Below are 24,338 nucleotides of genomic sequence, written 5' to 3'. Positions count from 1 at the left end.
GGGATACAAATAGTAAAATTATCATTATGGAATGGGACGTCCCTATTTTCATCAGAGAAATGTTGGAGGGGTGTGTAAGAGGTATCCACGAGAGTCATGCTGGTTATTATTCAGTGCAAAAATTTGTTTATGGTTTTGCCTTCATTCAGATCTAATTATCTTGTTACATTCCAATTTTCCCTTTCCTTTATTTATGGCACTGCACGAGAGGTTCTAAAGTACCTATGTTGTTCAGTGACATGCTGATAAGAAGTCAGACTGGAAGTTTTCCAATACAAATCTGGACTAATTCCACCAATTAATGTAAATGTACACCTCCACAGCTCTTGAGATTTAAAGTGCATGTTATGAATCTGAAATTGTCCTGAAAATAAAGAAGCAATTATTTTTGTCCTTACAACAGCAAAATCTCATGTGGCAGCTAAATGGGAAAGAGGGGTGTGTGAAAATCATCCACAACAATATGGTTTGAGAAAATCTAGGATTTGGTGTATTCAACAAAAATGAAAAATCCCTGGTTGATATTCAATGCTAGTAGGCTCAAGTAGACTCATTGAAACTACTAAACATGGCTAACTTAGGCTCATTATGCTCAATGGATCTACTCTGAGCAGGACCATCCTTGAATCTTTTTACTTGTCTGTTTTTTGCCTGGCTGGAATCTGTCCCTGAACTCTGATAATGTTCCCTGCCTGCCTGGAAGGAGGAAGAAAGAAAAGAGTGTGTGTGTTTAGGAACCAGCCTATTGTGTGTGTTTTTTTAAAAAAAGTTTTTAAAAATCCATTTGCTGCCCTGCCCACCTTTGCCTTTGGGCCTTGATCATCAGTGGCATGTGGGCCATGGAGGGCTGCTCAGAATGGAATGGGTATCTCAGGGTGAAAAAGCTGCCCCACTTCTAAAGTAGGCTGTTGTTTCGTGGCACCAGCTCGCCTGATGTCATGGACTGGTTGGACACAGAGGAATGGTGGGAGAAACCAGCTGGGGAACCACCAAAGTAAGAAGGTTCAGATCCCAGAAACTAGTGGTGGGACAATGACGAGTGGTTATAGGGAGAAGAGAGAAAAGCTTGGGAAGAGGAGCTGTCATCCCTGCTGCTGCGACAAGCTCCTCTCCCCCTGGGCTCCCAGAACCAAGAGAGGCATGAAATGGGAGGGGCAAAGAGAGCTATGTAGGGGCAGTCTCAGATTCCTTGGGGAAAACCCTGGGCAGGAGAAGACATAGAGGGCTGTGGGAAAGCAGGGACCATTAGTCAAGGCAACAGCTTTATGAGAGCAAGATGTGTTGCTGTGCTCATTTGACCTGACACTCCGCCAGGTCCAGGCAGATAGTGTTTTTGCTAATAAAGAGTTAGCTCTATCTTGCACAGTGTGATTTACTGCTGGCTCACATCTGACACCTGGCTACCATCCCAACCACCAGACTGTCTGCTCCAGGTACTAGCCAATTGTCAGTCCTTGGGTGTGAATGCCTAACAGTTACCTTGGCAAATGGAGGCATTACAACTTGGAGATTTTCACATTTGTTTCAGCATGTTTCAGCAAACCAGACTGCAGCTTTCAAGAAGCCTAATCACAGAGGCGCTCCCAGAATGATTACCTCCTTCGGTGGTGTGATGAGAGTAGTCTATCACTGGATAAGAGTTTGGGAGTTTGTTAAGAGAAGATCCATGTGCTGATAAATAATTTATATGGATAATGTGGTTGCAGAAAGATGCAAAGGAAAATTATTTCCAGAGGCAATTTTCTATTATTCTCCAGACTGTAACCTGTCATTGTCGGAGTGAGTCAACTGCCAAATTACAGCTGAGATCCTGTTCCACTAATGAAATCTTTTTGTCATCCTAATTTCAATGTTAAATCTAATTGTTTCTAATTTTACTGTTTTTCCTATCAGCATGGAACTCAACTGCAGCCATTGACGCTTGTCGGCTTTGCTGCCTTTGTTTGATATTTCAGTATTGCAAATCCAGAAAGAACAGGCCACTTTATTCATGGGGCCTGCTCAGAATAAGATACTTTATTAAAGCAGTTGCTATTTAATTTTAAACATGAAAATGTCCCTTATAAAGGCTTAACACAAATATTTCCATGCATTCCACCCCTTTTGTTCCCATTTCTTTCATTTTCCCCCTTCTTTTTACATTTTGTTGCTAGGAAGTGATTTGAGTGTAATTTATACCAAATAGCAATATACAAATAAACTGACTATGACTTAATTTTCTGTCAAAATTAGAGATAATTAATCTTTTTATTCCACCACTCTTCCAAAAAGCTCAGAGCAGCCTGCATGATTCTCCCATTCCCCTTCTTTTAATAGACTCAGTTAAAAATTTCATACCAAGACATAGGGAAATAACATAGCTAAGCATGACAGGACAGCTGGACTCTATGGTATTAACCCCTTCATGCATTAATTAGACTTAAGCATGCTGGTTATATGAGGCTGCTTATCCCACAATTTTAACCAAGATGTCCTCATAGGGTTGCCTACCCCCGAAATTTCCTGAACACAGCTGGAAATTGTTGCAATGTCCGGACATATGGCAACCCATGTCAGAAGTGTAGATTTTGGCTCAGAAACATGTTTTTGTTGTTGTTTGTTTGTTTTTAGATTTTTGCAAAAAAACAACAACCCTCAACAACTTTGGCCACTTTTTGAAATATGGCAACCCTATGTCCTCATCCAATACTCTAATCACTGCACTACACTGTCATCAACACAATGACCCAAACTCGGTCTTGCCTAGAACATTCTTATGAAGACTTCCACTGTGCTTTTCCCCTCTGAAATCCTTTGTGGCTGTAAATGAATATAAAATACGAATTTTATACTAGAGGGGGGAATGGTAACAACCATCTGCTGCACACCATTTTCTAAAGAACATAAGAAAGCTCCTAGTGAACTTTTCTTAAGTAGTGAACATATTAATATAGGCAAATACAGGCTCATTTGCTGAATGTATCTGATTAAGTACAGCACATCACTTTTAAAGGATGCAATCCCACATCACATTTTGTAATTAACCCAGGAACCATGGCAGAAAAATCTCTTGAGTTTCTGTCTAGCAGACCAAATAATGAGTGGTAAACGAATGGTAGTTCTTGGGGGAAGTGGTGCCAACTTGAATGAAATATTGGGGGCAGGTAAGCCCCACCGCACAAAACACAGAGTGGCTGGGGAAACTCAGCCAGATGGGCGGGGTATAAATAATAAATTATTATTATTATTATTATTATTATTATTATTATTATTATTATTACAACACACAAACACCATTTGAATGGCAATTCCCATCAATGCCCCTTTAAACATTTTATTGGGGGGCTGAAGGGACCTTGCCCCTAGGAATTGGCTCCTGTGCTTCGGGGTGGGGGAGTTCAACACCAGAGTAGTAAGTGGTAGTTTCCTCATTCTTGACCTGTTTTTTTAGACCTCTGAAGTCAGTGCCTGACATGAACTTAACACATGAGCTCAACATGCCACAGAGATTGCCCCTTCCGGGTGGTGTTTACCAAAAGCACAGGAAGATGATGGTCTTTTATATTTTCCTGCACAATTAGAGCTATGATACTAGCAAGGGCAACAGAGTACTTGGGTGGAATGGAATCTGCTTAAACGCAGGACTTATTAATGCTGCTTCCTGTTGGAGGCTTTTTGTGTGGATCAATCCCCAAAATATAGTTGTTGTTATTTATTTATAAGCTGCTTGATGCCCAGCTTGCTTTTGAGCAGTTTACAAACCAACATTGCTAAAATGCACCATAATAAAAAAAATACTGCAAAAAGCAATCCAATTCAAACATCAAAATAGAAATGTCCATGATTAAAATATACAATAAAATAATCCATGGAAACAGCATAGTAATTAAAGCAGGAGACTTGAGTCATGAGATCAAAGAGATGTTTCATTGCTAACACATTCACCCCTCCCCTTTCCCCAAATAGTGAAAACTGTGATTGCAGCATGGGGAACTTTTTCATACCTATAAGCCCCAGTATGAAACTGCATCCATCCAAGTCCATATTATTTCAATATCTGCCACACTGCATGTGTTTGTTTGTGAATCAATCCTAAGTGTAGATTTAAACTGTAAAAAAGGAATTAAAGCATTGTGAAACATTGCTGTTATGTACGTAGTGGGTTTTTGTTTGCCTGAGCTGCAGTCTGGACTAAGATTCAGAGCCCACCATATCATTCCCTATGAATTCATTACAGGTGGTAGGTAAGTAAATGCAAAATAACATGATAGCAAAAGAGCAAGAAGTAGTTAAATATGGGGTGTCCAGCTTTGCATAGCCATTGCCCCACGCAATCCAATCTCTTGCATATATGCGGAGACTTCTATAAAGGGGGAGGACAGAGAGAAAAAAATCAGGGAACTGTCTTATATTGGTTCATACCCTTAGTCCATGCAGCAAAAAGTTTTGGGGTTTTTTGTCTACTTAGTGGCCGCAGCTGTCCAAGATGGCCAGTCTTTCCCAGTCTTTCCCAGTTTCCCTGAAAACCTTCTTCCAACTGGAGGTGGAAACGGAGTCTTTCTGTCTGCAAAACACAAACATTGTAATGTGGTATAATCGTGCACAATGCTTTTAAGACAGCTTTACAAAATGGCCTGGTGGAGCAGCAAAAGGGATTACAATGACTTCCCTCCATTGTCACCCCTCCCCACCCTGCCCCAGCAGTTTGCAAAATGCAAATGTCAGCACCAATGTTTCATTCAGCTGCACTTTCAAGGTGCACAAGAGTGTCCATGGTCTAAAGGCAGCCAAAATGAAATGCTCTCAAGTTATTTAGTGCAGTTGTTTTAGAGCTAAGCTCCAACACCTGCATTTTCCAAAGGAGAGAAAGAAACAAAGATTCTAGGAGGAAGTATAAATGAGGCAATTTGCTATATTCAAGCAATGCATAAATGGTTTATTAGCACAGAACTTGCCACAAAAATGCACGTATTACTGCTGTAGCTTTTGTAAGCAGCATACTGCAAAACAGTCATAAAATCATTCTTTGCACTATAATGTCATTTTATGATATTTAGAAACGGGCATTTTTTGGAAGCACTGTTGTAGTACATTGCCACATTAAAATCTCTGGCACACTTAGGAACATTTCTCCATCTAAGAGTATTTGCATATTTTTTAATTAAAATCCCTCAGGAATAATTTCCTATCATACAAATTTGTTTTTAGAATACTTCAGAAGACTGCTTCTGCATATTTCTCTCATCATAGCTTATTAACATGTAGTAATTCTCACTCTAGATCTACTGGGGCACCTTTAAGCTTCAAGATATTAATATGACTACCAAACAAGAACCTGAAAAATAAAAGTATGCTTAGTTGTCCTCCAGGATGTTGTTCATAAGATCTGATTAATTTGGCCTAGTTCTCATTGAGGTGGCAAAACTATGTACCACAGGTGAAGGCTTGCATGACTGAACCCTTGTCCATCCAAAAACAAAAAGCCATCAAGGGAATCTGGAAAGCAGCCTTCATTCTTCCCTGCCCACATTTATCACAACTCTGTGAGGTAGAGTAGATTGAGAGATTTGAACTCGATCTCTCTGTTCGAAGTCAACTCAATAACATCTAGAGATATATGAAAGGCTCTGAATATGGGAATGATAAGCCCTGTAACTCTGAATGGCTTTGTTAATCAAGGGGATTTAAATGTTTTCAGAAAAGTACACTTACAATTCCCAGATATATTCAGCAGACAAGGAAACCACAGGAAAATGTGTTTATTTGCGAGATAATCACATGGTTCCATTTTAGATTATCATTGCTTAGCAACAAAAATAAAGCCTTCAGCACTTGGGGACCTCAGCAACAAGAAGCAGCAACAGATATTCCAGCCATTTTCTTCTATCACCCCATTGTTTAAACCATCCTTCCCTTTTACTTGTTTTTCCATTGTGGTATTGCAACTGATGTGGCTTCAGTTGTTGTTCAGAAGTGCTTTCTTTTGCCTTTATTCAGTGCTAGAATGGTTGGATGATAAGGCAAGCTCAGGGAGGACAGAAATCTCTCCCTGGGGTGGGGAGTTGAGACATGTGGGTATAAGACTTATTACATTTTGCAATCATCCCCCCCTCCCCTTTATTCCTTCTTAATTTTGTTTTGAGAGGGCAGGATGTGGCTAAAATTGGGAACAATTAGAGAGAATGCTGGATTTCATTAAGCAACTCCCAATAATAACCAATAATAATAATAATAATAATAATAATAATAATGTTTTGTTTTTATTTTTGACAGGATGGTTTTAAAACATCTATGTGGATAAGATAACACTATATGGCTAAGAAGGCAAAACCCAAATGCTACCCTCTCCCAAAGGCATATCAAACAAAGAGTGACATCCAACCATCTCAGAGTAGACAGAAATAATAGAATCATAGAATTGGAAGGGACCACAAGGGTCATCTAGTCCAACCCCCTGCAACCATAGCTGTCAAGTGTCCCTTATTTGAAGGGACAGTCCCTTATTCCAGCACCATGTCCCTCTGCTGTCCCTTATTGATGGATGTCCCTTAAATGTCCCTTAAATGATGTCCCTTAAATTTCAAAGGAAGCAGCTCCTCTCCCTCCCTCCCTCCCTGCCGGCCAGGGAGGAGGGAGGCTCCAACTGTGTTGCTTGGCTGTGTTGCTCACCCAATAAGAAGTCTAAGAACGACTGGGGGGTGGAGCTTGCATGCCTTGTGTGTGGCTAGTTAATGCAAGCTGAGGGGTTTTTTGAATGCTGGACGCCATTTTGTTGCACGTGCTGCTGCAAACTTTGCAGTGCAAAGCCAGGCCGGGGAGCCATCTTAAGTTGAGGGTGCATAGGCCTTGTGGTGCATGTGATTCAGATTCTATTCTATTCTATGGTTGGACAGTGTTCTCGACGCTGCCAGCATGAGTTTGACCAGACTGCAGGAGGACAGGAGGACTGGAGTGCCTGGAACAGGTGAGGCTGCAGGTCCCTTATTTTGGCTGCTGGTCCCTTATTTTCAAGGCTGCTGGTCCCTTATTTTCAAATCTGTAAGTTGACAGCTATGCCTGCAACGCAGGAATCTTTTGCCCAACATAGGACTCAAACCCACAACCCTGAGATTGAGAGTCTCATACTCTACCAACCGAGCTATCCCAGATTCAGTGGGCTTGGCTTGTACCTTTGCATGCTGTGTTCCTAACCATTAGATCTCCAATCCATAAAAAATGGTTAGGGCCTATGAAGAAGACCAGCTCACAACCATCATGGTGAAAAGAAACCCACATGCAGAATTTTGTGCTTTGATCTGGACAACTGATAAGCAACTTTGCATTCATATGGTACCATAAAGATGCCTACAAACTATGTCACTGTGAATCCCTTGCACACAAAAGCTAAGGGTTCCTCACAACAGGAGATTTGTAATGGCACATCTAATTCATATTAGCAATGAGCTGAGAGAAGTCAAACTAACAAGAGACAAAGCTGTGTGGTAATTAAACTAGACAATGTCATTTTCATATAAGAATCATAGTGTGATGAGTGCACAACTACTGTGTGTTGTAGTAACCCATTCCATTTATGTTCTTCATCCAAAGGGAGCAACTATTATGCCTCACAAGATTGATTCAACCTCTAGAATAATATATTTGCCTGTCGCATTTGCAGTCAGCGCAGGGCTGAGAAACCTGCGGCCCTCCAGATGTTGTTGGACTCCATATGAATGTGGGCAATGGTCTGGGGTGGTGAGAGCTGTAGTCTTTAAAAATATGAAGGACCACAGGTTCCTCAGCCCTACAGTAAAGTCAAGAAAATGCAGGGATATTTCCAAACAGGGATGCCCCCGCTATAGTAAAGCAGTGTCAAAAGACAAGCTATAAACTATACTAGGAGGAGAAGGATAAGAATGGGGAGGTGGACCACCTATGCTTCTTCAACACAGTCTCATCTTGGCAGGACTAGATGTTACAATTCCACTCAGGTGCAGGAGAAGTTCAGAAAGTGGCCCTGGGCTGAAAAATGCAGCTTCCTAAGACATTACAACTTTCATTTTCTTTTCAATGGCAAATTTCTAGACTTTATTATTTCAAAATATGCATTTTGAGTGTAGTCGCTGTCAGGAGTGCGTGTAGAAGCCAGGCTCTGTGACCAGTAGGGCTTCGCAGGACTGGGGCCTTCCTAAGTTTGTTCTGGAGAAACAAGGCGCAGCCGTACAGGTGAGGCCACTTGGTAACTCACTGCACCTGGTGGCAAGATCCGGGAAGGGATATAAGGTCAGCATTTCCCTTTGGCTCTTTGCTACAACAACTTGTTTCCTGCCTTGCTGTGTTTGGCTTCTTGCTTCCTGATCCTCAGCATCTCGACCCTCGGACCCTTGACTTTGTGACTCTCTGCTTCCTGACCCTCGGACCCCTGGCTTCTGGACTCTCGTTCCTGCTCCCACCCCGCCATCTTGCCCCTGGTCCCAACATCCGGGACTTTGATCGCCCATAGACCGGACCATGACAGTCTCACACACACACTTTGGACTTTAAGAAGGCTGATTTCAAAAAGCTTAATCTGATCCCATGGTCAGAAATACTCAAAGAGAAGGGAGTCCAAGATGGATGGGAGTTTCTTAAGGAGCTTACAGATGAGCTGAGAGTTAAGAAGGGCATGTATAAGAAATGGAATAAAGGGGAAATCATGAGGGAAGAGTATACACAAGTAACTAACAGTTGCAGGGAGAAGGTCAGGCAGACCAAAGCTCAGAATGAAGTCAGGCTTGCAGGGGAGATTAAAAATAGTTTGAAAAAGTTCCTTCGCCTGTGTTCAAAGTAAGAAGAACAAGCAAGTAGTAGGTTCTCTTGCACAGAGAAGACAGAGAAATGCTATTGGGTGACAGAAAGAAGGCGGAACTGCTCAACACTTGCTTTGCTTCTGTCTTCACCCAAAAGGAAAGTAGCACCCAACCTGGTGATAACAGAATAAATGATGCAAGGAGGGAGCTGAAGCCCAAGATAGGAAAATAGGTAGTAAGGGAACACTTAGCTACTTTATGTGAATTCAGATCTCCAGGGCCTGATGAGCTGCACCCAAGGGTACTAAAGGAGCTTGTGGATGTAATATCAGAGCCTCTGTCTGTAGTCTTTGAGAATTCTTGGAGAACAGGTGAGGTCCCTGCAGACTGGAAGTGGGCAAATGTTGTCACCATCTTCAAAGAGGAGAAAATAGAAGACCCAGGTAACTACCGACAGGTGAGCTTGACATCAATACCAGGGAAGGTCCTAGAACAGATAATTCAACAGTTGGTCTGTGAGCACTTAGAAGATGATGCTGTGATTACTAAGATCCAGGGCAGGTTTCTCAAAAACAAGTCATGCCAGATGAATATCATTTCTTTTTTTGATAGAGTAACCAGCTTGGTGGTTCAGGGGAATGCTGTGGACATAGTGTGTCTTGATTTCAGTAAGGCTTTTGACAAAGTCCCCCGTGATATTCTTGTGGAGAAGCTGGTAAAATGTGGACAAGACAAAGTACTAACTGTTAGGTGGATTTGTAGCTGGTCGGCTGATCGAAGACAAAGAGTGTTCACTAACAGTTTTTCATCATCCTGAAAAAAGTGGGGTGCCGCAGGGTTCTGTCCTGGGCCTGATGTGCTTCAACATCTTTATAAACGACTTGGATGAAGGTATTGAGGGGATTCAAGCACAGTATTTAATCTTAAGGGAGTTGAAGCCTCTGTGCTAAAACTACTAGGTTACCTCAGAAACACATGTAGAAGCCTTTTTATATATAATAGGCTGCCATTACATGATTTGAATTACAGGAGGAAATACCAATTCTATTCAGTCTGCCTGTGGGTTATAAGAAGGCAATGTGCTTTGTGTGTGACCCAGAAGATTAACACACACTGCCATTATCGCAGGAGGTCACAAGTTAGAAAAGAACTGGGTAACTGTTTCAAATGGCAAAGTCATGTCAAGCTAACACCACAGGCTTTGAGCAAATAGAACTTTCTAGTTAACAAAATGGATATAATTGCATTTCAAAGGTTAACTGATAAAATGGCGCAACTTTGAAACAGTGAAGGGAGAGAATATCTCTAGGGAGTCACTGACCTTTTTCAAAGGAAGGACTATAAATGCTGATAAAAGTCAGTCACTTACCCCCCCCCAAAAAAAGCCCCCACCACAATTATCTGGTTAATTAGTAACTCTTCTGAAGGAGAATATCAGATTTTTCTAAAATAACAAAATGATCTGAATTATTTGCTGATGCAACAGGAACAATCTCGTGACTATTCTTAGCAATCCACTATAATATACATACAGCAATAGATACTCCCCAATAATCTCCTGACAATAGATATACTCCAGTAATATGGTCTCATATATATTCCATACATGTTTATTCCTTTAGCCAATAATCACTTCTCCTTTTCACTACAGTGCTTTGCACCTGCAATTAAATCCCTCACTGTACAGGCAACTCCACATTTACACATGTACAATATGTGTGTGACCCATAGCTGTCAACTTTCAGATTTGAAAATAAGGGATCAGCAGCCTCACCTGTCCTGGAGACAGTCTACGGGATATCTAACAATCCAGGATAGCAGCGGGAAGCAACGGGAACTGGCGCTGGAATAAGGGAATTTCCCACAAAAAAAGGGAAGGTTGACAGCTATGGTGTGACCAGGCACACACATATCGCACCGAACCCAGAAAACGTCACAAAAAGGAGCAGAACAGGGCAGGACAGGAGTGGGAGGAGCAGAACAGGATGTTTGTAGGCTTTTTCAAGGGTGTTTCAAATATACACAATTTCACTTAAACACACAGTGCCTTGGAACTCAACCCCCACGTAAAGGGGGGCTGGGTTGCCCATAATAGCCTCACATTCAACAATTGCAGCCTCATATGATTTCTCATGGTGGGCAAAAACCACCTTCAGCTTTGCCACTCTGGTGGCACCTGATTTGTCAGTGAGATGCAGAACTTCAGGATACGTTGTAATCCATTTTCAACAGGCACGAGCATCCTTGGAGTCCAGTAATGTCTGTTGCAGCAATTATGGAATCAGGCCATTTTGACTATTTCATATGAATGGTAAGATGCAGCAATGGAGACATTTTTGATGGAAAGATGTGTATTTACATAGGGCTTAATACCAGTTACTGGAGTGAAACAGCGAGAGGAGACTATTGCACTCGGGTCCTGCTTGTGGGCTTCTCATACGGATCTGGCTGGCAAGTAGTAGGAATAAAAAAGTTTACACTATGCAGGTAGCAAATGACAACTGATGTAAAGCTAATTCTTGTTTCAATCTCTTAGAAAGGGGTTGTGAATATTTACCACTGAGAAGAGACCCAACAATTTGAGTCGCTGATATGTCTCTTGCTGCTCATCTCTGAGCTTTTATTGTGCTCTTCAAATGTTTGCAGTAGCAGGCCTCCACTTTAAAAGGTTTTGCTGTGTCCTATAAGCTTTTAATAAGTCTCCTGTGGAAACTCCCTGAATGGTAAGAAGAACTCAAGATGCACATTACGAACGCAACTCAATAAAACGTGTTGACTCTGCGAAGGAAAATGCACCACACTATATTAGTGAAATTTGAAAAGGGCACACACACACACACACACACACACACACACACACACAGACACACACACACACACACACACACCTGCTTTCAGCAATGTTTTCAGGTGGGCTCCTCAAACAGGGGAGGAAGTGTTCTGCAGTGCTCATTCCTCCCTATCTCCCAGGCAAAATGAAGCTCAACTTGCAGGGTTTCCCAAACTTGGGTATTCAGCTGCTTTGGGACTAAAATTCTCATCATCCCTGACCACTGGTCCTGAAGCTGGTAAAAGGCACTCCTAGTCATGCAGGTCACTTGGGCCTTTCTGACAGTAAGAGATGTTCGGCAGTGGAACAGACTCCCACGAGAGGTGGTGGAATCTTCTTCTTTGGAGGTTTCTAAGCAGAGATTGAATGGCCATCTGTCATGGATGCTTTAGCTGAGATTCCTGCATTGCAGGGGGTTGGACTAGATGACCCTTGGGTCCCTTTCAGCTCTAAGATTCTATGATTCCCCAACATGGGAACCACCTACACAAAGAGCCTCCATCTTCCCAGGATTTAAACAGAGTTTATTGGCCCCTGTCCAGTCCACTACTGCATCCAGACACTGAATTATGGGAATTGTGGTCTGAGATCACCTAGTGGGTGCCTTGGTCTAAGAAGCATCAAGTGAGGCTACAGACTGTCCACGTTGGACCTAAATTCAGAGTTCTGACTCTTATTGATACAGATTTAACAGTAAGACTAAGCTATGCAGGAAGTGATATCCTATGAAAAGAGCAGATTATGAACTGCATTCTAGCAACTAACAGCACAACTGATTGCGAACATCAGTAATTCATTTTCTGTATATATATATAATTAGTATGTTTTCCATTTGTGGACACACACCAAGTGCTCTAGTATACAACACATTTTGTTTTTATTTTAAAACAACCTGAATATTTTAGGTAAAGCTTGGTCACAGCTGAATCTCTGTGTCTGTTCCTTTTCAGTCTCAACAGTGGGAGATTTATCATCTGCAAGTCTAATGTGACTTCCTCATCTACATTTTCAAGGCATCTGTCCTAGTGCCATGTAAATTAGATGCTCTGCCTTCTTGATCTGCTAGTAGAGCAGCTTAACCAGAAAACCCTAATACAAACAGCGTCTCCCCTTGTGTCACAAACATGACTGGAGCATCTTGCCAGCCAAGCCACAAGGGTCCATATTTTTGCTTTGTTGAATGTTTGGAAGTGACAGTCAGATTCACAAATAATTGTCAAGTTACAGAAGTCATGCTACACTCCCCACAAAGCAAAATGGTAAGGGATGATGACAGTATTGAAATATATCCCTTAAGAGTTGAAACTTAAACCCTTGTGAGGTACAAAGAGCCTCTGAGTGCCTTGTAATTGAGATCTAAATTTTCCGCCACGTGTTAAGTGTGGAAGGCAGCCAAGTGACACACTTGGCTTTTAGCCTTCTGTCTTGTCTGCGCTCTCGGGGCCGTGGCATCAATCTGACTGTGTCTCGCAAAATGTCTGCTTTGAAATGGGCTTCAGGAGAATGGGCACTGGAGAGAAAGTTGGAAAAATAAGTCTGAGAGCATATGGAAATGAATCACGTCAGGAACTTAGATTTTAAATCCACAGTGATTGCAAGCTGAAAATGTTGTGCTGGCTACTGAACTAATGTTGATTTGCATTTGCAACACGTATTGGATGTGCAACAGATGAGGGCCACTGTGCCTTGTGATCGATGTTTAGGGGACAGGTAGCCACATGAAGCAGAGAATGCAGAAACCTTCAGAAGTGCAAAACTGCAAGGAGGAGAGCCTTGCCCTGGGCCTGCTGGGCACTTTTGTCGTAGTTGCTGTTGTCGTGGCTAATCCCCTAGCTCTCTTGATGGATGCCTGAGCTAATCCCCTAGCTTCCATGGATCCCTTAGCATTCCCCGGAGGATGTAGGCAATGAGGCAATGCACACACTAACTCTGAGTCCTGGAAGGGAGACAGTGCGCACAGCCGACGGTGCCTTTTTAGGGGGCCTAGCATGGGATAAGGGATGCCACAGAGAGAGTAAGGCAATGTAGTATCTCACCACCATACCCCAGTCCAAAGTACTCACCTGCACTGCTTACCTGTACGGACTGTGGCCATGTGACCCGGTGTCTGATGACCATGTGGAGCTTGGAGTGCATGTCTCCCCTCCAGCTGGTGATAAGTGGTCCTTGCCAATGTTTGCTAGGTTTAGGTGCACCTAACCCGCCATTGCAGGTAGCGCTGTGGTCTAAACCACTGAACCTAGGGCTTGCCGATTGGAAGGTCAGTGGTTCGAATCCCCGCGATGGGGTGAGCTCCCATTGTTCAGTCCCTGCTCCTGCCAACCTAGCAGTTCGAAAGCATGTCAAAGTGCAAGTAAAATAGGTACTGCTCCAGAGGGAAGGTAAATGGCGTTTCCGTGCACTGCTCTGGTTTCGCCAGAAGCGGCTTAGTCATGCTGGCCACATGACTGGAAAAACTGTCTGCAGACAAACATCGGCTCCCTCGGCCAGTAAAGCGAGATGAGTGACGCATCCCCAGAGTCGTTCGCGACTGGACTTAACTGTCAGGAGTCCTTTACCTTTATCTTTTTTAACTCTAAAAAGGACTGGTGGTTGTCCCAGAAATTAGGTTTGCAGAACTAAAGTGGATTAAAGCAGTCTGTCACCCTTTTTAAAAAATCCAGTTTTTGTGATGGGGACAGGCACTGAAAACTGTGGGGTGAACCAACAATTAACAGAAAGACAGATAACCACTGTCCAAGCAAATCAGGCTGAATACTCATTATCATATAACCTCCCCCAAAACAAATCAGAATGAATATTCAATAAAGATCAGGCACCATCTCACTTCTGCTTAAACTTTTGGCAAGGAAATCAGGATAATGCTCAATAAACAGGTCATCTGCGGGAACCCTTAGTAACTTACCATTTATATCAATTACTCTTTAGTCTCTACCACATAAAACACAAACTATGAATAGATTATTTTGCAAAATAAATGAAGCAAGAGCTCCTCTCAGCCTGTTACTTGGATACCATGCCTCATTTTCTAAAATTAAATTTTCCTATCTCAGTCAGAATCATACTGATATATGATCAATCAAGGTTGTCTTATCAGCCAAGTGCCTTGAATTTCAGACCATTCAAACAGATAAACAAGAAAACTCATTTGTGACAGCGATTTTAAAGATACAATGTGAATCTCTGGCCACCTTTGTCAGCTAATGTGCTATCATGATCCCAAGCAGAGGAACATTACAATCATTGCTAGGGGGACAACATATTTTTGTACCCTGCAAACGTTTCCAGAAGCTGCCATGGGGCTCAAGGAATTCAGGGAAATGAGGTTCGGATGACATTCAACAAGCAATTTTCAGCACCTTCACAGGATCTTTGAGGGGAATGATTACCAGTTCTCTTTTGGGCAGTTGGACTGTTGTTTCCTTTCAATTAGGGGTTCCTTGTTGGCAGATGTATAGCTGCCAAAGATACAGACTGAAGCTATGAGAAGATTAGTTCTAGACTTGAGATGTACCCTGATTTTAGCCAATAATAGAAAATAAATGTTAACTCCATAGGTGCAGTTGGAAGGAAAATATAGGTCCATAGGCTTTAAAACCACCTTTGTCTTCTCTGCTGCTACAGGGTAACTGCTACAGTTTTTGTTTATAGTTTCCTAACTTCCAAATAAAGTTGCACTATAACTTACCCCCAGATAAGGATTTAAAAAAGCAGAAGTGAAATTCATAAACTTGTCATTATAATAGCTTTAAGTTCCCAAAGGGAAGCGAATTCATTCAATGTGACCAATCTGGGTTTATATCTCCTTATGATAGTTCTGGAATTCTTGCCCAAGGGGAAAGATTAAAAAAAAAAAAAAAGGAAAAAGAAACACAGGATGTTGAAGAGCTAATCTTATTAACCTTGTTCAAAGCTTTCCCTTTTCTTTTTAATAATCTTTTTGGCATTATTCTGGATTAATGAATTTACAAACAAAATGTGATTCATGTTAAATAGAGAAAGCTTCTTATTTATTATTCGGGGGGAGGAGAGAGGGAGAGAAATAGAATCTGGCAACTGAAAATGGATGCAGAATGGCTGGGCAGGAAGGACTTCAGCTGTAGTGGCAAACAAGCTAGGCACATACAAAAACTTGCGGGGGGGGGACAGAACGGGGGCTGCCACATAAGGGCTGCTTGCTTTATTTGCCAGTTTGCATAATTTGATTTACATAATTAAGCTTCATTATTCTTTGCCATCTGTATATCCTGAGTTCAACCATGAGGGTTTAAAAAATAATAAGAACATCTTTCCAAAACACAGTATTCCACTAACACACTTTGTAGAGGGCAATGCAAATATAGGTCTAATATGTAGGAATTACTATTCTTTTTCTTTTAAATGAAGATTAGGGTAAATACTGTAACAGTCAGTAGGGGGGCTGGCCGGCTCCGCATGGATTCTGTTCTATCATTTCTGTATTGTGCTGCTGGAAGCATGTTCAAGTACTGCTGGAATTTCTCTGTGAGAGCCTCTTTCTGCAAATTTCACAGAGGTGTTTGAGGTGCTCTGAATTGAAGTTTGTCCCATCCTCCCGCTCAGTCCAAGCCGACTGTTTTTACAGATACGGTTGTGTATGCTAAATCAATCCTCAGGTTAGAGACTGAAAGCCATCGAACAGGGCTCAGGAATTTTTGGTCTCCATCTCCCATCTGCCCCAGCCGGCACAGCCAATCCTTAGGGTTGCTGGGAGTTGCAGTCCAGCAACATCTGGAGAGTCAGAGATTGCCCAGAACTGCTCAGTACCTACTTTGCCTCTTTCTTCACCCAAAAGGAAAGCAGTGCCCAAATGGGTGATAACATAATAAACGATGGTAAGGAGGGAGCTGCAGCCCAAGGCAGGAAGAGATGGTAAGGGAACTCCTAGCTACTTCAAATGAATTCAAATCTCCAGGGTCTGATGAGCTGCATGCATCCAAGGGTGCTAAAGGAGCTTGTGGATGTAATCTCAGAGCCTCTGTCTATGATCTTTGAGAAATCTTGGAGAACAGGTGAGGTCCCTGCAGACTGGAAGTGGGCAAATGTTGTCCTCATCTTCAAAAAGGAGAAAAAGGAGGACTCAGGTAACTGAGCTTGACATCGATACCAGGGAAGGTCCTAGAACAGATAATTAAATACTCGTTCTTTGAGCACTTAGAAAAGGATGCTGTGATTACTAAGACCCAGCAAGTGTTTCTAAATGAATCATGCCAGACGAACCTCTTTTCTTTTCTTTTCTTTTCTTTTCTTTTCTTTTCTTTTCTTTTCTTTTGATAGAGTAACAAGCTTGGTGAATCAGGGAAATGCTGTGGATGTAGTGTGTTTAGATTTCAGTAAAGCTTTTGACAAAGTCCCCAATGACATTCTTGCAGTGAAGCTGGTAAAACGTGGACTAAAAGAGGTAGCTGTTAGGTGGATTTGTAGCTGGTTGACTGACCGAACCCAAAAAGTCATAGCCACCACATGATCTTATTTATGTTCAAGCCAAACATCCAAGATCAAGCGTCAACATTATCTGAATATCTGTGTTTTCATCCAAGCCACTGAATGTTAATGAGCTGGCCTGCACATGATGTATTGACAGAGGCTGAGAATCTGGTTAATTGTATGGAGCTGTTGCTGATATTTTTATGTGTTTTCTTTCTGCAACCCACCCTGGGGTCATATAACAAAGGGCAGTATAGAATTTTAAAAATAAATAAATAAGCTAATGTGAAAGCAACGTGCTTGTCATTCAGAAGGTTCCTGGTTCAATTCCTGGCATCTCCAAGTAACCAGGCAGCAAGTGATGGGATTGGCCTCTGCTGAGACTTTCAAGAGCTGCTGCCAGTCAGAACAGACAACACTGGGTTAACTTTTATTTCATTTTTTTAAGTGAAAATATTTCTGTTAAAGAAAAGAAAAAGGGAAAAGGAAACAAAAAGGGCATAAAAAAACCATAGATATAGACTGTGCATGAACACATATGATATTTAGAAAGTATTTATAAAAAATTCTAGGTTATAATTAAATGTTTATGTATTAGACTAATAATTTCATTCATGTATCTTTGTATTAGATAAGTATGTACAGGTCCTTTCCTAATGTATCAGTTGATCCGCAGTATTGGAATTATAGATGAAACACCACTTTATCCTGAAATGACCTCCATCTAAAGTAAATGATGCAACAGACCGACAGTATCTTCAGATCTATGATCAGTGTTGACTCCCTGGTGTAAGCAAAGGTTGCAAATCCACACAAACAACACGATACAATACTTGACATTCTGCTTTAATATTAAAAACAACTTATATCATCTGCTGCGTAGAAAGGTGTTATTCATACTGCATGCTGATCATAAAAATCTATTTTTTAAAATGATTAATTCATTTCCCCCCTTTCATCCAAGGAGCTGCTTTTCAACAATGAAACCCACAGAGGCAAAAGCCTTTTCTCTGTATATATTGTTATGTAAATTCTCTAGTCAATGAAGTTCAATTTCCCTTTGTGCTTTTATCTTTATTGCAACTGAATTTTTCTTCTGTTTCATCAGTAACAGACATGGAGGTTCTTTTACATTTCTGAGACACTGGAAATAGTGATATCTGTGAAGGCACTAGCCTCTGTACAGTGGTGTACTCAGGGCAGGACTTTAGGGACAGAAGGCCTTTGAAAAATAGGCAACAGAGTCCTCAAATGCATCAGGGCTGGCTCACATATTTTGAAGCACTGTAAGTGAAATAATGCACATCACAGGTGGGAGGGGCTGCATAGGACCACATCAAGTAAGTCAACACATTACCTTTTAAAGAGGGGCAGGAGGACTCTAAAGCAAGAAAACAACTACAGTGGTACCTCGGGTTACATGCACTTCAGGTTACATATGCTTCAGGTTACAGACTCCGCTAACCCAGAAATAGTGCTTCAGGTTAAGAACTTTGCTTCAGTATGAGAACAGAAATCGTGCTCAGGCGGCACAGCAGCAGCAGGAGGCCCTATTAGCTAAAGTGGTGCTTCAGGTTAAAGAACAGTTTCAGGTTAAGAGCGGACCTCAGGAACGAATTAAGTACTTAACCTGAGGTACCACTGTATTGGGAATCTTTGGTGAAAGCTGACTGCCAAAAATTTGGTCTGAGAACTCTAGGACAGTTTTAGTCCAAGTGTTCTCTGAGCAGAACAAGTGATAAATCCTACCTGCTGACTGTCTCACCAGAGTGGTGCATGCTCTAGTTATCTCCCACTTGGACTACTGCAATGCGCTCTACGTGGGGCTACCTTTGAAAGTGACCCGGAAACTGCAAGTAATTCACAATGTGGCAGCTAGACTGGTGACTGGGAGTGGCCGCCGAGACCACATAACACCGGTCCTGAGAGATCTACATTGGCTCCCAGTACATTTCCGAGCACAATTCAAAGTGTTGGTGCTGACCTTTAAAGCCCTAAACGGCCTCGGTCCAGTATATCTGAAGGAGAGTCTCCACCCCCATCGTTCTGCCCGGACGCTGAGGTCCAGCACCGAAGGTCTTCTGGTGGTTCCCTCATTGTGAGAAGTAAAGTTACAGGGAACCAGGCAGAGGGCCTTCTCGGTAGTGGCGCCCGCCCTGTGAAATGCCCTCCCATCAGTTGTCAAGGAAATAAGCAGCTACCCTATTTTTAAAAGACATCTGAAGGCAGCCCTGTTTAAGGGAGTTTTTAATATTTAATGCTGTATTGTTTTTAACATTTGACTGGGAGCCACCCAGAGTTGCTGGGGAAACTCAACCAGATGGGTAGGGTATAAATAATAAATTGTTGTTGTTGTTGTTGTTGTTGTTAATTTATTAGCATATTAATGTTACAGTTTGGGTTTTCCTTGTGGTAGTAACAATTTGATTTGTTTAGCCATAAGTCATAACAAAGTAAGAAAGGCATTCAGAGTTGAGCCACAAATTTAGCTCTCCCTGCAGCCAGCACAAATAAAGTAACAACATTTTCCTTGCTCAACAGCAAAAAGCACACAAACTCAACTGGTGTTAGAAAAAAAACCCTGCTGCTAAACCTATACAGATATTTTTCACAAGGATCTTCTAGAGAGACAACACTAGGTAATGCAGCGTCCTCTGTAAGTTTTTACAAAACACACAGAAGCACTGTTCCAAGGGTAATTTCTCATAGCAGCCATCCAGAAACTCAGAGAGCATAAAGCTACGTCTTAATTCTGTAGAAGCAATTCTATGTGCAGCCAGTGTAATTAACTCCAAATAGCTTTCTGATGGTCTGCCTTCATGTATTAAGGCATGGATACAACCTAGAAAAGCTCAAGAAATGGATAGTTAACATACCAAGTCACAGAAGCTTTGTCATACAAAAAAAAATCGACCTGCAATTTTGACATTTAGATTATAATCAGCTCACTACGAAGTTCTCCAGGAAGTATATGTAAAGTAGTAATTAGCTACTGAGAATTTAAGGGTGAGCTATAAGCCATGGAGACCAGACGCGAAGATGATAGACTTAGCATTCCGTTATGAAAGTTTAAGAGCCAAACTTGTATACTAGCCTGTACACGAGGCCAACCCACTTCTGCTCAGATGTACACAGTGGGAATACAGGTAGGGGCAATACTTGCTTTAGAAAGGAATTTTGAAACTTTTCCAGCTTCTGGACCACAGCAACCAGTTGCCATGCCTTTGTATGAAAAAAGGCAAAATAAGGATAGATACTATAAGATACATTGCTTTAATGAGATTCCCAATGCTATAACCACAGAAGAATTAGCTGTGAAATGGACCCCTAATAAAAAACAACTTAGTCTGTTGAATAGGGTTGTTAGAAATTGCCCAGTTAAATGTGACAGATCTCTTATCCAATGTTACTTCAGCTATGGTAAAATTGGTGTTAAGCTACTTATTCTCATGGAAATTAGGCAGCAAGTCTACTGCTTTTTCAAACCACCCCTGGTTAGAGACAATATAACCATATCATCTGCATATAGTAGAAAACACACCCTTTCATTTCCTATGACAGGGGGTGTGCTGATTTCACAGACTCTTGTGTCTGCCACCCAGTGGTGATCTACTGTGTGGAATGAGCTGATTTAGAACACTGGGTTACATTTGTCTAGGAGAGCAGCAGCCTCTGTTTTGTGTATCAGATGCAACCCCTTGGCCCTGCTTTCTGAAGCTTTGAGATAGTGCTTTGAGATAGCACTATTCCCTTCTTCTCTTGTTCCGCCTTCCTCCTAGTTCTCTCCCTGCCATGGTTGACTATAAAAGTTTGATACAGTAACCTGATGGCCTCCATTTTTTCCTCCTTGTAAACCTAGTTTAGTCCATGGTGGAGCCACACAAATGGACATGTGGGCTCAGAAGACTTGGGTCCACATCCAATTTTCTAAGTAATCTAGTCAGATCATTAATATACAGGCTAAAAAGCAGGAGTGCCAAAACACATCCCTGTTTGACTCCCTACCCAGATGGAATTGGGTCAGTGACATTTTATACCTTCCAACATCAGAGTGAGGCAACACGACTTATGCCCCACCCCCCTCTCAGCTCCCTCGCACCTTTGCCTGCTGCCGCAGCCAATGCAACCACTGCCGTACTTCCAGAAGCCAGCACCACACTTCCGGAAGTATGTCAGCTGGAAAGCTGCAGTGGAAGGAGAAATAAGAGTGGGTGATGCCCATGCAAAGGCAAGTAGGCAAGTCTTTGGGCTCTGTTTTTTTATGCCGATGAAGTGAAGGACATGAGGCAGGGGTTGGTAATGCAGGTGAGCTGTGCACAGGCAAGCTGCCAGCTAGCTCTGTGGAGGCTCCTTTTATTGGCACAATATGCAAAACCAGTCAGATACATTTTGGACTGTGACCTTTACACATCTTCCGATCCTGAGATCGTGAGGTGGTACAAAGTTATTTCGGCACCTGTTTCCACTGCGTCATTTTCCCCTTGCACCGTGTATGACGAAGGAGACAAAGGTCACAGACAGGGCATGGCAGACCACTAAGAGATCAAAGGTTAGATAGAGGGCATGATGTTAAGACAGCTGTGGCTTTGTCTGTGGGGGGGAGTGTGCTCCGCACCCCAAGGTCACGCGTGCAGACAGCTGAGGCTGCCTGCGGGCGGAAGTGTGCTCCACACCCAGAGATCATTCCTACATCCTCTAGTGTGGAGTGTCCACCTGACTCGTGCCACACACGTCTTTTGGTCCCACACTCTGGCACCACCAGTGCACAGGACCCAAAATGGGACATCCAGGATTGGGATCAGAAGCCAGGGCGGCTTCTGTAAATCCAGGATCTCTCATTTAAAACGGGACAGTTGCACAGCATGGCATTCCTAGCTACTCTGATTTTAGCAGTAGCATATTGGTACAGACTTTGGAGGAGCATCATCAGCCTTGGGTCTATATCAAAGGCATGCAATCTGGCCCACCAGATGGTTTCTATCTATTTAATCAAAAGCTGGTGATAGGTCAAGAAACATCTCAAAGAGCCTTGCATTCTTTTCAGCCCTTTCCCCAATGAGGTAGGACAAAGTACAGCCATGATGGATGGTGGATAACAGTTCCTAAAACTGGCTTGCTCTTCACACAGAGTACAATGGGAGGAAACCCACACCTGCAGTTTATTAAGGAAAAAAAAGTGGCATATATTTTAGAAGAACTATCCAGGAGAGAGAATGGTCTGTAATTCTCAGACCAATTGGAGTGTGTTTTAAATTGTTCTGGGGACAAGAAATGTTCACCTGGGTCCTTTTTGGCTTTAATCAGATTAGTCATTGATTTAACTGTACGTGAGGTTACCTGGTTCCAAACAGGGAGAACTCTGGGTCTACAAAAGGGGGAGAAAGAAATGGAGAGCTGTATAATTCGTTAAAATTACTGGTTTGGTCATTGACTGGAATCTGGGCCTCAGTCCCTCTCGTCTCAGCCAGACCGGGGGCAGCAATATCCCAAAATTAGTTTCTATAGCAGCTAGGCCCAAGGCCTCCCACAGAGTTCCGTTACCATCTCCTCACCCCACCCCCACCCCCTTTTTAAATGTATGAGGTATTTCTGTACTGATCTGAATTTGATGGGCTGTTGAGTGGCTACTTAAGATTTTGGATTAGAATGCTGTCTACAGAAAGTTTAGCCAGAGTTTTCTTAGCATTCTGGCAATCCTCAACAAATCATGAGAAGGATGTGCCAAAATTCCAGTAAGGGGTACAAGATGTAATTAGAAAGGGATTCAAGCTGTCAAATATTTGTTGGTGCAGACTTAAAGGAGGAGCTTCTCCCCAAAGACAATGAGAACTAATTCCTAAATTCTCATGAAATTAAACTGGGACTAAGAAAGGGAACCAGTCCACCTGTTTCTTGTTTTCAGGGCTGTGTGTTTTCATGATTGGAGGGGGAACAACAGGCTATAGGGACCACTTTTTCAATTCCCCACACTTTTGGAGGGTTCAAATTCATTATATTTAACAGAACTGGGAGGTGGGATGCAGCCCTTTCCTATCTCTTAGTAAGGTGCCCACCAATCAAAAAATCAAAGGCAGATTGCAACTCAGTTGCTGGGCAGACCTAGAGGCACAAGTTGTGTTTGAGGCTGGAAAAGGAAAGAGAAACTTTTTGCAGCTCCTTTTTGAGATCTCCAACTTTCTCCCCCACCCCAAGTTCCTCCTGTTCTTCTCTGCAGGTGGGGAGTGAGGAGCAAAGGGAGCAAAGAGGGGGCTTGCAAGGAGATGCTGGGGAAGGCAGTGGTGGGTCTAGCACCTCCTGTTGGTGGAAAGCCTTCATTGCACTGGATAAACAAATAGCAAAACATTTAAAACTGGGATTTTGTGGGACAAACTTAGAAACCGCGATGGCTTAATAGTTTTCGTGGTGGTCCTGGGAAAATCAGGACAGTTTCACAGTATTCAAATGCACCCTTGGGGAAGGAAATGTTGACAACCATTGTTCTATTGCATGTATAATGGTAACATCCCCAAAGGTTAGTATGTTTAGACTGCATCACAAGGCTCAATGATGGAACAGAGTCCAAACTTGTAGGCCTTCAACTACTGATTGGCAGCTGCCAAAGCAGCAGTCTGTGATTAGCTATGCTGCTGTGAAGTCCAGAATTAGCAACTGTCATGAGACACATGTCTCTAACAGGCAACTCATGACAAAGCGAGAAGTCTACCATTCAGAAGCCTGCAATTCAAACTGGAATTTCTTCACAATATTGTAGGAGCTCAACTGTTTCTCAGGCTGTAGCAAGGTTTATTCTGACATGCAGCTAAACACATTTTGTGCGATGTCAAAAAAAAAGAAGAGCAGTGTGAAATAAATTTGTGCGCAGTTGGGCATTTAGAATCACACAAGGAGCTAAGTAGTTTCCAGAAAAGAAATATATGAGAAAGATAAAAAGCAGAAAATTAGTATGAATATGAACTACTTTCAATTCTTTATAACCTTATATGAATAGTATATTATAGGACTAATTACTTGATTAGTCAAAGGCATTTATTAACTCCTCTTGAATTTACCCTCCTACTGAGACGTGTGTGTTCTGGGACTGGATTCCTGCACAAGTCATGTGATCTGTGTGAGATTGCGACCCCAAAAGATGCACTTTGAGGGGGCCATGTTCTCACATGAGAGCACAGAAGCCCAAAACATGTGTTTTGGGGTGCCACACAAAATGGTCACCATACTTTTGCACACACAAAAACTAGATGTCCTTGTTTTACTGGGACAGTTGAGGGGTATGTGATATTAATAAATTTGTGTCCTACACCTTATTCCAGAGTTTT

This window comes from Podarcis pityusensis (genome assembly GCF_964106645.2).
Source record: "Podarcis pityusensis genome assembly, chromosome: 10".
In the NCBI taxonomy this organism is placed as follows: Eukaryota; Metazoa; Chordata; class Lepidosauria; order Squamata; family Lacertidae; genus Podarcis; species Podarcis pityusensis.
The sequence above is the reverse complement of the archived record's forward strand: the minus strand, read 5'-3'. Positions refer to the sequence as shown.